The 17,461-nt window shown below is 39.6% G+C and overlaps 1 protein-coding gene across 2 annotated transcripts in view; it reads right to left on the bottom strand.

Annotated features, from left to right (window-relative positions):
• The window catches only part of calcr (calcitonin receptor), a 96,633-nt gene extending 79,880 nt beyond the window's left edge, over positions 1-16,753 (bottom strand). For both annotated transcript variants that reach the window (XM_015955852.3, XM_015955853.3), the window contains exon 1: positions 16,613-16,753. The gene's annotated coding sequence lies outside the window, so the exon portion shown is untranslated. The remainder of the gene's footprint in view (positions 1-16,612) is intronic.
• Positions 16,754-17,461: the final 708 nt, after the last annotated feature.

The following is a 17,461-nucleotide window of genomic DNA, read 5'->3' as shown; positions in this document are numbered from 1 at the left end:
TGAAGCTGATCACTCACCTTCCAGCTGCTACCACTGAGAGCGAAGGGGTCTTCTGTCTGAGATAAGATGGCCGCCGTTTAGCTACGTCCTCGACTCCCGCTTTCTCCGTCTAGTGTTTATATACACTCAACAAAAATATAAACGCAACACCTTTGTTTCTGCTCCGATTTTTCATGAGATGGACTTAAAGATCTAAAATTCATTCCAGATACAAATATCACCATTTCTCTTAAACATTGTTCACTAGGGCTGTAGCGAAGCTTCGATGACATCGACGGCTCGATTCTAAAAATTCGTCGACGTCAGATCCGGTAGTCGACGCACCGCGCCCACTTGTTGCATCCCCAGGAGTTTGTAAATAGAGGTGGAATCTGCCTGTTTTTCCTCTAGTTCGCCCTCTTCTCCGCCTTCACTAACATCTCAGCCAAATACCGAAGACCCGGAACAAAGTCCATCCGCTACTAGGTTCCTTTCCTGTTTTGCCCGCCTTCGTTTCCCGGCAACGGACAACAACTTCCGGGGTCAAATGCGCTGCTCCGTCTCTATAGCAGATGTAGAAAATCACCGGGAGCGTTTCTCCCTTCATAAAGGAGCTTCTTTCAGACATTAGGAGAGCTGTTTTGGTGGTAGCAGTCTCTCCTCCGAGCTGGTCTGTTTGCTGCTGGGTGTTTTTGGTTTATTTAAACTTGGCAACTTAACGTTGGTAAAGCTACTGTTAGCATTTTCGCTAACAGCTTCTTGCGTTTGGATAAGCTGTTACGTTTTGGTTTAGAGTTCATCTTTTTTCAATCCAATCCAATCCAATTTTATTTATAAAGCGCATTCACAAGGCATTACAACCAAACAAGGCGCTGTACACTAGAAATGTTGGTTAATTAAACAAGCGATATTTAAACATGTTGAACACATATAAAAAATAATAATTTGTGGTACAAATTAATAAATGTCTAAATGTAATAAAATCTCCCTTTTGTTACATTTAGAGTGTTTTGGGTTTTCGGTTTAGTTTAAAATATCACCTTGAGGTTGGTTTAACCGCCCAGTTTAGAGTTTGGAACTTTGGAGATTCTTATTTTGGTCCAAAACCCTGTAATCTTTGCACAGTGGGACATCCCTAGTTATCTGTACTTTTGTTTTAATTCCCCACAGGCAGAATTAGTTTTATTACTCCCAACCTGTGGATGGAAAGATTTGGTTTTTTGTAGTTGTAAATAAACCCGATCATCATTTTAACTTTTAAATCCCACATTATTGTCCCTTCCTTTTTGCACACGAGCCAAACTCCCCAGGAAGAGTCGTAACACCACTCGCCTCACGCACATAAGTGACCAAGACGAAGCAGCATGGAGACACTCCGTCTCCAACCACCTCTCAGGCAGCAGCCTGCACTCCCAAGTTCTACACGTCACCAGAACATAACCAACCACAACACAATAAAAGCAGTGTTATACAAAATGGGAGGCCTGTAGTGTTTATTCTCTTACAGTAACAATTAATCAATTTTTTGGAGGAATTTATTAGAGATTTTTTTGGTTTTTATTAACTGTGCAATAGAAAAATAATCATTAGATTTATTGTATAAATAGTCATTAGAATAGTCGACTATTCGATAAAATAATCGTCAGAATAATCGTTTTAAAAATAATCGTTTACCCCCAGCCCTATTGTTCACATATCAGTCTAAATGTGTGATAGTGAGCACTTCTACTTTGCTGAGATGATCCATCCCTCCTCACAGGTGTGCCACATCAAGATGCTGATCTGACATCATAAGTAGTGCACAGGTGTACCTTATACTGCCCAAAATAAAAGGCTTTATAAATGAACTGGAACTGAATTGAATTGAATTGAACTGAATCAAAAAGTCAATATCGAGTATTCCTACTGACAATGCCGCAGCTGGCTGAAAATGACATCTGTGTCAATGTAACCTTGCTTCCAACATGGTTGAGGCATTACACTTTTTTGTGGTTATTTCAATGTAGAATTCTTACATATTGTACCTTTAACATAACATCATTTGGGAACACAAGAATCATTCATCATGCAAACAACCGGTGGACTAAAGCTCTGATTAGAGATTCCAAAGCTTCAGCTGATTTGCATGGAGGTGATTAATTCAGACTAACGTGGTTCCCTCTTGAGAGTTGCTGCTGCACACTGTGTTTTAAGGCTTGGCTTTACGCTGACATCATCTCCTGTGAGATCCCGCTATTAAGAAATGTCCTCTAGACCCACTGAGTCTCAGGGAAGTTGCATGAGTTTAGAAACATTCAGCTCACTTAAAACTTCACATCACCAGGAGACAAAGGTGTTTTATTATAAAACAAGTCTGAGTCAATCGTTGTGTTCCAGTGGCAACACGCGTTTCATATGAAACCTCTCAGATGTGCTAATCTGAGGATTCTCATTTGGGGTTTCCTAACAGGAAGTGAGGCCACTCAGCTGTGTTTATTGAATGTTCCGTTATGTAATCTCCTGATTAATAATCTCTCCTTCTGATACCAGCCAACAAAAGAGTTTGTTTGTGAATTACGAGCTTTGTTCTGTTAAATGAGCAGCTCCCTCCCTGTCAACGACATCTTCCCTCTTCTGATTGTTGTCTGAAGAGTTCCTGCAGGAGCAACAGGGTCAGATTCCGGTGGTAGTTGCTAAAGAAAGGGTTTCATTTTCAGATGGATCAAAAACCTTTATTTGGCAACCTTTGCTTTCTCCAGATTTTTCATTTCCTCTACTTTCCACTGAGAGCGAATCTCATCTAACCAAACACATTTGTTTGTCTCATTTCCTAAAATGAGCCTGCGGAGGACAAACGGTAAATGCAATACGACCTCTGTCAAACTGGGGTTATCCAATAGGCTTATTTTTCTTGGTCCCTCTTTTTATTTTGAGTCAACACAACCTGAGACTAGAAGGGGGGTGATTTATCTGACCAAACCTAATGCAATGTGGGCAATTCTCAGTCAATTTTAAAGCTATTTTCCCTTTTTTTACATTTATTTTATACACATTTGTACAATATTCTATCATGTTCACACTATATAATTTTCATGTTTGTACAATATACTATCATGTTTGTACAATATACTATCATGTTCATACTATATAATTTTCATGTTTGTACAATATACTATCATGTTTGTACTATATACTATCATGTTCATACTTTATAATTTTCATGTTTGTACAATATACTATCATGTTTGTACAATATACCATCTGATATACTCGATTTACCTGCTTGTTTCCTGCTCTTACAAAAGCACATTTTATCCTCTTATAGATGTAAATCTTGAAATTTAAATCTTTAAGCCCATTAAACCACAAACCAATTGAAAAGGGAAATGATAAAAGCAGGTCTGATTTTTCCCCTCAGACACACACACACACACACACACACACACACACACACAATTAAAGCTAAAGAGTAAGATAATTGGCTGAAGATCAAAGTGGATTTTCTGGCTCCTTCCTCGTGTTGTGCACAGTCTCAACCTGAGCCTCAGACATGGAGAACTGTTTTATTTGCTTCACCATTTTCAGGCAGCTGTTTCCCTCTATACAGCTCGGGGAGTTGACGTCACTTCTCCCGGCATGCAACAGTTCAAATCGAAACGGCGCCATCTTGGCAGGCAGTAGCCCGTAGTTGGGCTATTTGTTATTGTCAGAAAACTCAATCAAACGGGAAATATGGTAGATTCCTGTTGTGCCCCAGGATGCAGAACAGACACGGACGACATAAGGAATGAGCCATCTACAGGATTCCCCAAGATTTGGAACACCGCAAACGTTGGATCATTGTAATAAAACGCACTAGTGACCGGGCTAAAATGAAGCTGTGGGATCCCGAGAGTAAAGGTTTTTGCTTATGCAGCGACCGCTTCATATCAGGTACTTAAACCAACGTTTCCTCAACTGTGTATGGTATTTATTTTAAATACTTTTATTACGATTCTTAGTGGGCTTCCTAAACTTATTTTGGCGTGGCTTTTTCTGTCTTATTACTCATAGCAACAAGTAAACATCACGTAAAACGTTGCCTCGTGAGTTCTGCGTGCTGCCGTTTACGTGTTTTATGATCACAGCAATTAACCGGCTAAGCTGTTTTTCATTTTTAAGCAATGGTTGATCAATTGTCAGATCACACATAACAAGCACTTTGGATTGCTATTATCTGTCTCACCGAGACAGATCTCAGACAGATCCTGAGACGCTCCTGCCTGACATATTTATTTTATTCACGAAAAAAAATCAGACTAGTGATTTCTCTTGGCGTTCAGTTTATACGTTCAAACAGCACAGCACTCTATTTAAACTACTTACAGCTAAATCTATGTTATTTGTCCATCCATCCATCCATCCATTTTCATCCGCTTATTCGGAGTCGGGTCGCCAGGGCAGTAGCCTAAAGCCTGATTCATGCTTCTCCCTCAGCTCCAAATGGGAGAGACAGACACGCACGGACGAAGATGTTTTGCTCTCATACTTCTCCGTCTCCTGGAGAGTGTTGCAAAGCAATTCCCCACCAGGACCACAGAGGGTGTAGCGCTGTTCGTTGGTATCCTGTCATGTATCCGGTCCAAGATAGTGTGTTTATATTGTGTTTTTTCGTATACAAGAGACGTTTTAACAGACAAATTTGTCTCTCATTCTCCTCCACCTCTTCATGCGCTCCCCACCTCTAAACCCACATTTCCTGTCATTTCCGTCCATAAATAAAACGCTTGCTGCGCATCTTTTCACTCCTCCAGTCACGTGGAATTAAACGTTCATGCTTTTAGAGTTTTTTCGCGAGGTCTTCTTCAAGCTTCTCCGTGTCTGCTACTAGTTTTCCTCGGCTCTCTTTATGTTTTTGAGGGCGCAATGGCGGCGGTGTAGACGACAGTGGCGTCCTGACCAATCACAAGCTTGTGTTGTCCGTCTCGATGGACGGATGTTTAGAAAAGAGAGCTCGACTCCGTCCGTCCTTGCGGGCCTGCTGGAGAGCTCCGCAGAGACGGGTAATGGCATTGCGTGTCTCCGCCCTGACGCAGACGGAGAAGCATGAATCAGGCTTAAGTCGAGAGGCCCAGACTTCCCTCTCCCCAGCCACTTGGGCCAGCTCCTCCAGGGAAATCCCAAGGCGTTCCCTGGCCAGGTCCGCTCCAACAGCTTCTGGCGTTTTTAAAAAGTATCCCAGGGGCACGGTAAGTGCCGTAGATGTTTAATCTATTTAATTTCTGACTATATAAAACGATTTCTTCGGTTTTAAAGTGTGAAGAAACTCCAACGGAGTAAAATCCAAGCCGATCCCATTCATTTTCTTTACCTTTGTTGCCTGCCAACATGGCGTCTACTCTCTGAGAGTCACGTGATGTCTGGAGCTCTATACCAATGCTCCTCATAATTACAACAATTCCACCAACATATGCTTAGGGAGGAAATGTGCTTCAACAAAAGCTGGAGAACAAAGCTGGAAGTTTTGAGAGATAGTGAAGAATCAGAGGCAGCAGACAGACGATGGCGAGCCTGAGAACGATTACCTGGAATGAACCCAAACCCACGTCGAGGTTCCTGAGTCATTAACAGACGTTGGCAGGGAGATCTTTAACATCCCTGAATCGCAGATCTAATTACATCACCGAGGATGGGACGGCAATGCTCCGACACAATCACACATCATTTCCTCTGTGCAAAATGCTTCTTAAGCACTGGTGATCAGTGTTGGGCAAGTTACTTCAAAACTGTAATGCATTATTTATTACTTGTTACCCTCATTTTAAAGTAATTCCTTACATTACAATATTACTGATTTTAAAATGTAAGGCATTACGCTACTTTTGCATTACTTTAAGTTACTTTCACCAAAACAACTTCAATATGAATCTGGTAATGTGACGCTCAGTGAGCTCATGACATATATGTGGAAGGTGATGTGGTGTCTGAGCTAGGATTGCTGTTATAAACAGTCAGATATAATAACAGTGCTTTAAAATGATTGTTTATTAAATAAAAGCAACAACAATCTGTACTCTCAACACGCTGCCATCTTAGATTAACTGAGCAGGGAGTGAGGTGGTGGGGGCTCTAAGCCTATATTTGCCGTGGTCCCCAAATGCCTTGATACGGCCCTGGATGTGGGACTGACTTCTGGGGTGATCTGATTCTATCACATGTATAAATATTAAATGCTTATATATTATTGCTTTTCACTGGTAAAATGAGTATTGGGGATAAATCTATCAACTTTTTTCTTTTCAAGCACTTTGTTTTGTTTTCTTGATTTTATTTGAATAATTTCCTGCCCTTTCTCTCTCTAACCTTCCTGCATGCTGCATGTTTTCTCCATCTTCCAGAAAAAACTGTTTCCTAGATTTTCTACTTTCTAACTAATCAGCCAAAGGGATCTACCGAACGTAAACAAAAATAAATAAATCAAAAAGCTTCATATGCGCTGCGCTCCAGCAGCAATGAGTTGATATCACCGGGGTACAGATTATGAACTCAGCTGAAAAGTACATGAAGTACCAGAGAATATGGGCTGATATAAACGATCGCAAACGAATGACTATGTTTTGGTGGAGCGACTTTGTGAATATAACAGCGGCCGCGTGCAGGACGCAGCTGGAGTATTTGAGCCGTTACCGCTGCGCCCTCTCTGCTCATAGAATGCCCGCAAAGCTGAGTCCATAAATGACGTCATATATGTGGATACTGGATCTTTTTTCAGGCTTCCCGCAATTTGAATTTTTAGGAAACCCACATCTTGATTCTGGGTTTAAAAATGCATTGTAGTTACCGCGTTACTGACAATTGGACCGAGTAAATATTACCATTTTCTTTCCCTGTAATGCCTTACATTACCACATTACAGCAAAAAGCAATGCATTATGGTAGTTAATTACTTTTATACTGTGTTACTCCCAACACTGCTGGTGACTGGTGATTTTACAGCAGTTAAATCTCAGAGAGAACATCTTGTCAAAGGTTCATTGACTAGCGTGGTCGAAGGGAAATCTTCCTCTGAAATATGCCTCATTTTCTGTCTGCAGCAAAGGACGGTCTTACTTCATTTGCAGCACTAATTCACCTCCGGTTCCTGTTAAATGTGGTGTGGTTTTTGTGTGTAAGAAGCCATGCTTATTCTGGGTTAAAGGATAAAACTGAGCATGTCAGTTACAGATTTAGGGTTTATTATTTGCTTGTAGCAGAGCAGGGCGCTCTTAGTTAAAACAGTTTGTAACTCAAATCTGTTTTATCATTTTCACAAATTCTGTTAATATTTTTCTGAATTAATTTCTTTGTTTTTCATCTAAATAGTTTCACATGAGGATGTATGAATGGCAGACTAACCCTTTAACAGGCAGATTACCCCTGGATGATACCATAAAAACCACACTTAGCAACTTTTTCATATTTTTAAATCATTTTCTTGAGCCAGTGTGTGCTAAAATGACCCTTTACAACTTTAATGAAAGGCCACCCAGCCCCTATCGCCCCTGTGACCAAAATATTCCACTTGCAACTCCAGGGTTGCCGGTTTGCTGCAGTCTGGTTCCAGTGTATTTCCTACATGTTTTAGATCACGAACAACTGATTTGTTTAATTCAGTGTAGACACTGGAAGGCTGGGGAGACTGTTGGGTAATTTTATTAGTCAATCCAGGATTACCTCAAAGAAAGTCCAACACACACAAGGGGGTACCCAGACAAAATAATTTCCATACATCCAATACTGTTTTTACCCAACAGAGACGTTTCAGCTGTTAGATTAGGGTGACTGTGTAGTTTTTACCCTTAATCTCTGGAAATATTGAATAAAATGTTGTAAATTAATTGAAAGATGCCAAGTCTTTGAAAAATATTGGGGGTTTCAGAACATATACCCATACAAATCTGGTCTAAAATACATGGGATCGGGTCTGAGTCTCTGGGCTTCACCATATTGGATGTCATGTTTCCTTCTACGGGAACCCATGAGGACAAAATGCCTTTACTGATTTGTAACAAATGGTTACAAAACTTTCAGCAATAATAAACGTTGTTCTTTTACACATTTTCCTCTTCACTCATTGCAAGTGATGAAAGGGAATCTGATGTTCTTGTCATTTTGCTGGAGGTTGCACTCCCAAGGATTTTTGACCCTAATGGGCATTTGTTGATATGGTCTTACTTAAACACAAAAAATAATGCTTGCTTGCAATGGTTTGGGTATCTACCCCTATTGCCAGGGAGAATACACACAGTCACTTTAAGGTGTTAAAATAGGAACACACAGCGAGGATATAAGTTTTACATTTGGTTCTACAAACGGACACTAGGGGGTGCTAAAAGCAAGCCAAAACTGCCTAGTTCCCTTTTAAAGTTACAGAAACATGAACAAAACTTAACTAAACAATTAAACACAATAAAATGAAAACAGATTTGATTTAAAATGTATTTATATCAATACATTTAATTTAAATCCAAAATAAAATATATATGCAAAGAAATAGTCATTTATTTACTTTATGTATTTGGATGATAAAGTTTTGATGAAAAATTGAACAATTAAATGAAAAAAAATCCTACATTTTATGAATGTTGACAAATACAGGAAATTTTTTGGTTTAACAGAAAATTGAAAAGGTGATTAAAGATCCGTTGTAAATATTTTCATTTAAAATTGTCTTATCATAAATGTTTCACATGAGGAAATATTGATTACTTCCACTGGAATATAAAGCCACTTTGTGTATTAATTCACATTATATTTCATAGTCACTGCATTAATATAGATGAGTATAATAAAACATGCATGTTTTTAATTCCTGTGCATTTTCTGATCTGACTGATGTTTTAGGATACCTTGTCAGGTCAAGAAGTACTGTTGTTCCTTCAAAGTGACTCGAGCAAAAGCCAGCAGCAGGGATGTAAACTGATAGTTACGCTGCAGACCTAAAAATCACACAACCACTGATGGAGTGAACACGGTTTAATTAGCTCCGCCTGAAAGTTTAGACAAGTAGGCAAGACACAGCCTGAGAAGAAATGAGTGACCACATGCACGCACACAAACAACCACACACTCACACACACACACACACACACACACACACACACACACAACTATAGAGGTAATAGTCTCCTGTCTGCCATGTGATGCAATCACCGTTATCTGAGTCGTACTGATGGCGACTATTTTCAGCCCCGGAGGAGTCGGACAGTATTCAGCAAATTGCTGCACTTTTAACTAATCAGTGGATGAATATATGTTCGTGCACTTGATGCTCTGCTGTTGCTCGCAGTTGGTTCCCATTAGCAGGCAGGCATTTCAGGATTAAACACGGATTATTCTATCATGAGATAAAAATTAACCACAGCCCACAGATGATCATTTACAGTTAGAAACTCTAGATCATAAAATTATTTATGTAGGTAATTGTTTTCGGCATGTAGAAGTTTTTCATGAAAATTCATCTTTATTGAAACTGATGTTAGGTCCAGTATTTATTTATTTATTTTCTAAAATGCTGGTGAACTATGCACTCTAATTACATAAATGAAAAAACTAAATAATTAAATAAAATACATTTTATAGGCTTTTGACTTATTTTAAAGCAACTTATTATGAAGCTGAAGAGATTTGTGTCATCAGCATATAAATGCACCAAATTACTTATTTTATCTTTTTACTGATTGCAGTGGCAGCTGCTGAAATATTTTTGGAGAGGTGCAATTTAACATTTAACAGGTGTGCCGAAAAGAGCATGCCAGCCCAGATTTGAATGACCTGTTATGGAAAGGTGTACATGAATAATGAGGTTTTTAAATAAATTTGTACTATTAACATCTTTCTTATCCTTTTGTTTCCTTACAAAATGATGGTTCATGGGCAGATGAATGAAAAAAATGATGGCTTGTTTCAAATCTTTCAAAAAATTGTACTTTCGAGTCACATTCCTGGTTTTTTAAACCAACAGCTAAATTCAAGCAGGCAGAAAAAAATATATAAAAATACTCACTAAACTCTGTTTAAGTAAAATGGGTCAAAAACATTGATGCAGACTTGGGTGAAGTGAGGATCAGGGGTGCAAAAGGGGCATCATCAACTTCTGCACTTGACAATCGATACACCCTACACACTCGCGCCCCTGGACGGGATCGCACAACTGAAGGGCGCAAGTGTGGCAGTTTGAGTAATGGGATTGGGCCTAGGTCTATGGTAGAGATTGCTGCACCAAAAGGTAACAGGAAATACATCACTAAACAATTATGTAGTGTTAAAACTGTAAATAACCTTTTTATCTACACAAATGCAGATGATAGACAGCACTTGTAGTCCGTATGATGCATAGATCGTTTAGTTTAATTTTCATGGTTTGTTTTTTTATATATATATATATATTGTAATTCTTCTTCTTCCTGTGAGACCGTGGGGTGGCGCCATAGCGTCCCCTATGGACAAGCCACCACTGGTTGAGTGTTTTATTTATGCTTGTACTTTGCTTTTGCTTTATCGGGATAGTGTACAGCACCTTGGGCTACTCCAAAAGTAGTGGAAGGTGCTTTAGAAATAACATGAGGGTGATAATAATATTTAATCTAATATAAAATAATCATATGTGTATGTAAGTGTATTTTAAATTCATTTTTTCATATTCAATAAACCTTTAAAAACTTGACTTTTCAAACTTACTTTTACTTAATTTTATTGCTTGTCTTGCTCTCATGTTTGTTTATTTTCTTGTAGTTTATTCTGTTTTAATATGAATCACCTTGTGATTTTTTTCTGTGAATGGTGCTATACAAATAACAGTTATTTACTAAAATAAAAATAAATCTCTGATACGTGATTGCTGTGTTTCTTCATGTTTTTCAGTTTCACAAAGGTTGGTGACCCCTAACAATCATAAAGGTCGCAATGGTTCTACCAGAGCTTGATGTATTTAATATGGAGCTCTTTTTCCCCGGATCCAGCATGGTTTTAAATTAATTTTACTCATCAAACAGTAAAATAATCAGGAGGAAAAGAAGAATGGATGGAGGCTGAGTACAAACACGGGGACACACAACAACCCACACCAGAATAAAAACCGTATTCGTAGGGTTTTTCTTACAATAAAGGGAAGGTGTTTTGAATAAATTTATATATATATGTATATATATATATATATATATATATATATATATATATATATATATATACACACACACACATATATATATATATATATATATATATATATATATATATATATATATATATATATATATATTTGCTAATCTCTCATTTATTTATTAAAAAAAGAGCAGAACGTCATCACCAAGCTTCACACAAGCCTCACCCGTCTCTGTCCTGCATCGCTAACTTCTACTTGCATCCATGTGAACTCCGAGGAAACACGGCAGCTGACAGCTTCCAGAAAGCAATTAAAGAAGTATTTGTGCTGCTGGACATAAGAACAAATCTCCTCCTGGCCATATCTGTACACAGTGTGGGGTCAGAGAGCAGCTTGTGTTTGAGAGCTTCAGACTGCAAACACGCTGAGAGGAACAAGCAGCGTGAGATGAATCGGTGCTGATGCAAGCACAAACCACACAGACAGGGAAAAGTCACTAAGACTGTGGAGAAGATTGTCCAACAGATAGAGACAAAAGAGTGATTTGGAGTCAAAAATTGAAACGAGGAGGAAAAGAATGAAATATTGAGCGAAGGGGAGGAGATGGGCAAACATTGTTATACAAATTCAATTAGAGAGAGGAGCAGTAACAGCAACGGAGGCAAGAGAAAGAAGCCAAAAGGAAGGAGAACAAATAAAGATGTTTGCAAAAACGTTAGAGCTGCAAATCAATAACTGTTAAAAGGTCATCTAACTCACCAGGGCGGGTTTATTAAGGCTAAAAATCAGGCTGGTAGCAGCAAAAACCTGTTAAATATTCTCACTTCCACATTTGATCCATTCTGCATCAATTTAACAGATGCTGCAAACCCAGATACAAGTGAACCTGGAGGAATGAGATTCTGGTGCAAAAGTTCATTTCTGTCAGTAAAACAGACTGAGAGACCATCTAAAGCAGGAGTATTCAATTCTGGGCCTGGAGGGCCGTTATCCATCACGTTTTAGTTTTCACCCTGCTTCAACACACCTGATATCAATCAGCAGGTGATTAACAGGCTTCTGCAGAGCCTGATGAGCTGCTGCACAGGTGATTCAAGCACTGAGTTAAGTGTTTTGGAGCAGAGGAACCACTAAAACGTGCTGGATACCAGCCCTCCGGATTGAATACCTCTGATCTAAAGGCTCCGGATCCCTCTGCAGGTGCTCTGGATTCTTTAGCTGATTAGAGTGTGTGACACTATGCGTCTAGAATAGTGAACCTGTTCACGATATTGTAAATGTCAGAGATTTTGAATGTGTTGTTCTCATCAGTAGTAAGCCTTGATCATCACAATCATAACAAAAGAAGGCTGAAAAATCTGGATTTGCATGGAATGACTCTGTCTCACATAGTAGTTTCACCTTTTAAGTTCAGTTACTAACATAAATTAACTTTAGCACTATTTTCTAACTGTTATTGTTTCACCTGTGTAACTAGTCGAACGAGGTGCCACTAAAATGCAAAATCGTTTTTAAAAGCAGAGATAGAGAAGAAGATCAAACAGCTGAGAGTTTAGCGAGCTTCACGTCCTTCTTTCAGGATGACAGAAGGAGCGTTAAACGTGGGTTACTACATTAAAGTCACTGTGAAGACACAATAAAAAATGTCACATTCACCACAACCTGCCTTTGAAACAATTCCAGACTCTTGGAGTAAATCTTCACCCTTTGAATAAAAAAGTGAATGAGTTGATAAAGATGGACAGGACAGCGGGGTGTGACGAGAGCCAAAATGACCCTCTGAGTCGTAAGAACGGCACCAGGTGAAAAACCCACTCCTGATTTTTAAAAACTAAGTTTTCTACTCGAAACTAACACAAAGGCCAAAGAGCAGCCAGTAAATGCATGAAAAACATCTCCCACATCCTCTCAGTCTCCATAATGGCTTTCCCCTGATGTGGCCGATCAATCACCAAAAAGCTTTAATAGGAGGTGATTACACCTAGTATTACAGCCGGCCCTGTGAATCATCTGCAGTGTGAGCCAGAGCAGGGAGGAAAAAGCAACCGAAGCGTAAAGGAAATCATGGAATAGTCTTAGAGAAAGTGTAATAATAAGTCAGAGCTGCGGCGCTGCACCACAGGAGGCTCTCCGGTTGACCAATAGGTCCCTAATCCTCTTACTGGACTTCAAAAGGGCTTTATAATCATTTATCATTAGAAAATTCTGGATTAGATATAAATGATCCCTGTGTTTCCTTTTAATAAATTGTCTCCTCTTCCTTTGTCTGGTGATTTTATCCCTCACACACTGAATGGGTCATTTACATTTTGTTTAGATCATATTATACCTGGACGAGATTTTGACAAATAATTTCTGATCCTTAAAGGTGCAATTTGTAAGCGAGAACTCTTGTCGGCAAATGTTGTTACAGCAGTTAATTTTTTTAAGTTGTAGCAAATCTGAAAACCAGCTAGGTTTTGAAGTAGATATTTTACAGCTGACTGCATCGAATTCACCGTTAGCATTGTTAGCTCAACATTAGCCTCTTGCCTACTTCAATCAATAAAAGAGTAAAAAAAAAAAAAAAACATGCAGTGGCTTCTTATGGATTCCAGACAAAACTTCTGGGTTGCTGCTGTTTTCTGGCTTTGGTTCTATAACCTTCCTTCCAACATGATTGAGACATGCTGTTTTGTGATTCTTTCACTGTATAATTCATACAAATTGCACCTTTAAAATGTCCTTTATTAACAACATGTTTTGTTTCATTTATTTACGGCCCCATGTTTCGTTATAAATAATAATTAGAGTAATTGGTATTGCTGTTTGCCTGTAGCCACTCACTAACAGCAGAATAGCCGAGGATTCTGGGTAATTTAGAAGCTTTCTTAGACTGGTAGAAATTCTGATGCACTGAATTTGGTTTGAAAGCTCACTTTAGCTGCTAAAAGCCGGTTTTAATCAATCCTTATCACAGACCAACAGCCATTTGATAACAGCCAAAGAGCCCAGCGAAGGCTGCACTTTGATTGTGACAAATTACTATTTAGCCTCTGAAGTGGTGAAGCAAAGACAAATGTATATGATGACTTGTGTGAAAATAATCAGAAGTTGGAGTGGAACTACTTAGCTACCAATCCCTGTAACTTCAGATTAGGAACCTTTTTGTGAATCCAGACTGCAGCGGCAGAGATCATGAGCTAAATGACATGCAAAGTTCATAATGAATATAAATCAGTCTGTTGGTCACAAACACACATTTGCTCTATTCTAGCACCACCTATTGATGCTGCAGCCCTGCTCAGAGAGGCCCCATCACTGCATAAAATGCATGCTTTCACCGGTCCTGCATGAACAACAATGCAGAGATAATTATGTTCTCCTCTCATTAATTTCATGTGCTCCTCTTCAGCATTCAGCAGCAGCAAGCGGCTTCTGCCCCAAACCCAGCCACCTGCACATGCAAACCGTTAAACAGGGCAGGGAGCACTGAAACAGATAACTGTGAAATTAAATTTTACTAAAGCTGATCCTCTTTGTTGTGATGGAAAATCACAAAGAGTCTGAACGAATGCATGAATAAAGCTCAGATCTGACTCATACGAGGGAACTGGGAGGGGAGGAGAGCTGCAGCATCTCATGACTTTAATCACATCCTAAAGCTGGTGCAGCTTTGCTCCAAAGTTTCAGCTAACATGTCCTCACCACCTCGCGTAAACCCTGCAGTGTGCCGCCAGGGCAGAGGCTCCACTTGAGCCTCAGTGTGCCATCGGAAAGGTTGAACCGCTCTCTTGGATCTGTCGTACGCTGATGTATGGCTTGCTAACAGGGAACCTTGGATCTTTTTGGTGACCCTCAGTTTCTTGGATCATGTAACCTGGCCGATTGCTTCTGGCTGCACCAACAAGAGCACATTGTTCCAACACGGGTTCCCAACTCTGAAAACATCTGGATTATGATCATATATACATGATTTTTACTGATTTACCTGGTAAAGAAACCACCAGGCTGCTTAAAACGCGTCACACAACCCCTTAGAGTCAAACAATTATAGATTTATATGATGCAGACTTACAAAAATGGTTATTTCTTGTATAAAAATTAAACTAGTGGAACTGTGGATTTGTGCAGAACTTAATCAGGTGATAGCTGTCCATTACACACATGTATGTGTGTGAGTTAACGTGATTCCCTGCGCTGACTGACCCATCTCATCTGTCTCCTTCCATCCTCCGGATTCCTGAGCTCACGGACACCCACAGCCAGATGGACACCCCGCTCACGGCCTAATGAATGAATGATCGTTTTATCTCAGAGACCCAGAAAGCAGACGGCTGCGCTGCCAAACGCAGTCCAGTTGACTGCGGGGCCCTTTACATATCTCAGCATGCCTGTCTGCACAGATCTCCTCTCAGCTCCTGATTCAGAATCTCTCTCTCCTTCTATGACAGTGTTTGTTGCTATTCTTGTCCTCCTCTGTGTAGCGCAGCATGTGCATATCAGACTTCTGATATTTCTGTGCTGTAAAGCTGCCTTTTGCTTGCCACATCGGCTCACTGATGCAGATTAAGTAGCTGAAACTCCTGGTCCTCTAAACACATAAATCAAAAGGAATCCCACCAAAAGGAACAATCTTTAGATGTTTGCTTGTTTTCTCTCTCCTGCTGCTGGAGAATGAAATGAAGCAGCATCCACACATTTTGGCTTGTTTCATTTCCAGATTGTGGGCGGTGGTTTCATGAAGGAATGCCTATTTTCTCTTTCTGTGAATTTGCAAAGAGAATCGATCTGGAGCGTATTTGAAGTGCTGCATGGAAAGAAGAGGAGGAAGGTTTTGGGTGACAGTGAATTGTGAAAATTAAACATGAGTCTGCATTCTTTTTCTTAGCAAAAACAAGGAAAAAGCTGCTTAAGTGTCCCCGCTCTGAAAAAAACTCAATATCTAAAGGTATCTAATAAAGAGAAGCTGCATAAATGACCTTTAATCCCAGAAGCTTCCTGATTTCATGTTTTATTTATGTTTGCATCTGCTGCACTTCTCTTCTTAGATTTTCACAGCTCTGAATCAAAAATGTGTTTGTGAACGTGCACATCCTCCATGTGCACACCATCCTTCTCGCTTGTCTCAGACTGTAATGATGCACCTTTTGAAGAGCTCCCAGTGCTTGCACATCTGCTAACTTCGTACTCAGGTTTAGAAAATCGCTCTGTAAGTGAGCAGTTACAGACACTGATATTTAAACAACAACACAAAAACAAGCTACTCATACTTGGTTATCATGCTTCAGCTCCTTGAAATTTTGGATAATTTCCATTAAAACAGCTGCAAAGTTCTCATTAAATACTCTACAGCTAATTTGTTTTTCCTCTCTAAACACTTCAGCTGCTATTATCAACCCAGCTGCTGCATGAATGAGAGAAAATCTTAGATCAGCTCGTTTGGCACCAACAGGACTCATCTCTTCATGCCTTTTCCCATCAGTGCAAAACTATAAAATAGATTTTAAAAAGGTTTAAGTGATGGTAAAATAAGTTAGAGGTAAGACTCACAGATTTCAGAAGCTTCACTGAAAGAATCTGACGCAGCTGCATCAAAGAGCTCCGACACTGACGAGTTGAGGATCTTCTCCCTAAAGCAGCGTCGTTTATAAAAAATAAACTTTCATTTTTATTTATATTTTTATCCAGAAAATAAAAAAAAACACACGAAAAATAAAAGCGACTATGAATGTCGCTGCGCTGTCCGGGTGGGTCCAGGATTTTCTCTCTTAATAAGAATAAAAGGAGTTTGTGCGCGCGAGGAGAGGAGGCACGCGCTGCCGGTCCCGGTCTGAGTGGTAGTCCAAGTGCGTCCGACTGCCTCCGTTTGCACGCGGACTGTCATGCTGTCTGTGCTCCTCCTCCTCGCCTCACCTCCGCCTGTCTCGTCATCACGCGCGCGCGCACACACACACACACACACACACACACACACACACACACACACACACACACACACACACACACACACACACACACACACACACACACACACACCATACAGGAGGACTCCTCTGTGCGGGTCCACTGGAAAAACAGCACATTCCCTCTGATAATCTAGGGTTTGTGGAAATAGGAGAGACGATCTCATCGAACAACCTTGGTTTAGCGAGACACAGATTAGCTCTGACCAGTTATTAATGTGTAATAATGATTCCGGACCTAGTCCTGTGTATTACATGTTACGCACAGAAACAGGAAAAAAAAATAAATAAATGCTTTAAATTTATATTTTTGAGTGTTCAAGTGAAAACGTTTTCTGGAATAGAGAGAACAAATGAAATGTGTTATAATAATAATAATAATAATAATAATAATAATAATAATAATAATAATAATAATAATAATAATAATAATATA

Source organism: Nothobranchius furzeri, chromosome 11 (genome assembly GCF_043380555.1).
Source record: "Nothobranchius furzeri strain GRZ-AD chromosome 11, NfurGRZ-RIMD1, whole genome shotgun sequence".
NCBI classification, from domain to species: Eukaryota; Metazoa; Chordata; class Actinopteri; order Cyprinodontiformes; family Nothobranchiidae; genus Nothobranchius; species Nothobranchius furzeri.
The sequence above is the reverse complement of the archived record's forward strand: the minus strand, read 5'-3'. Positions and strand labels throughout refer to the sequence as shown.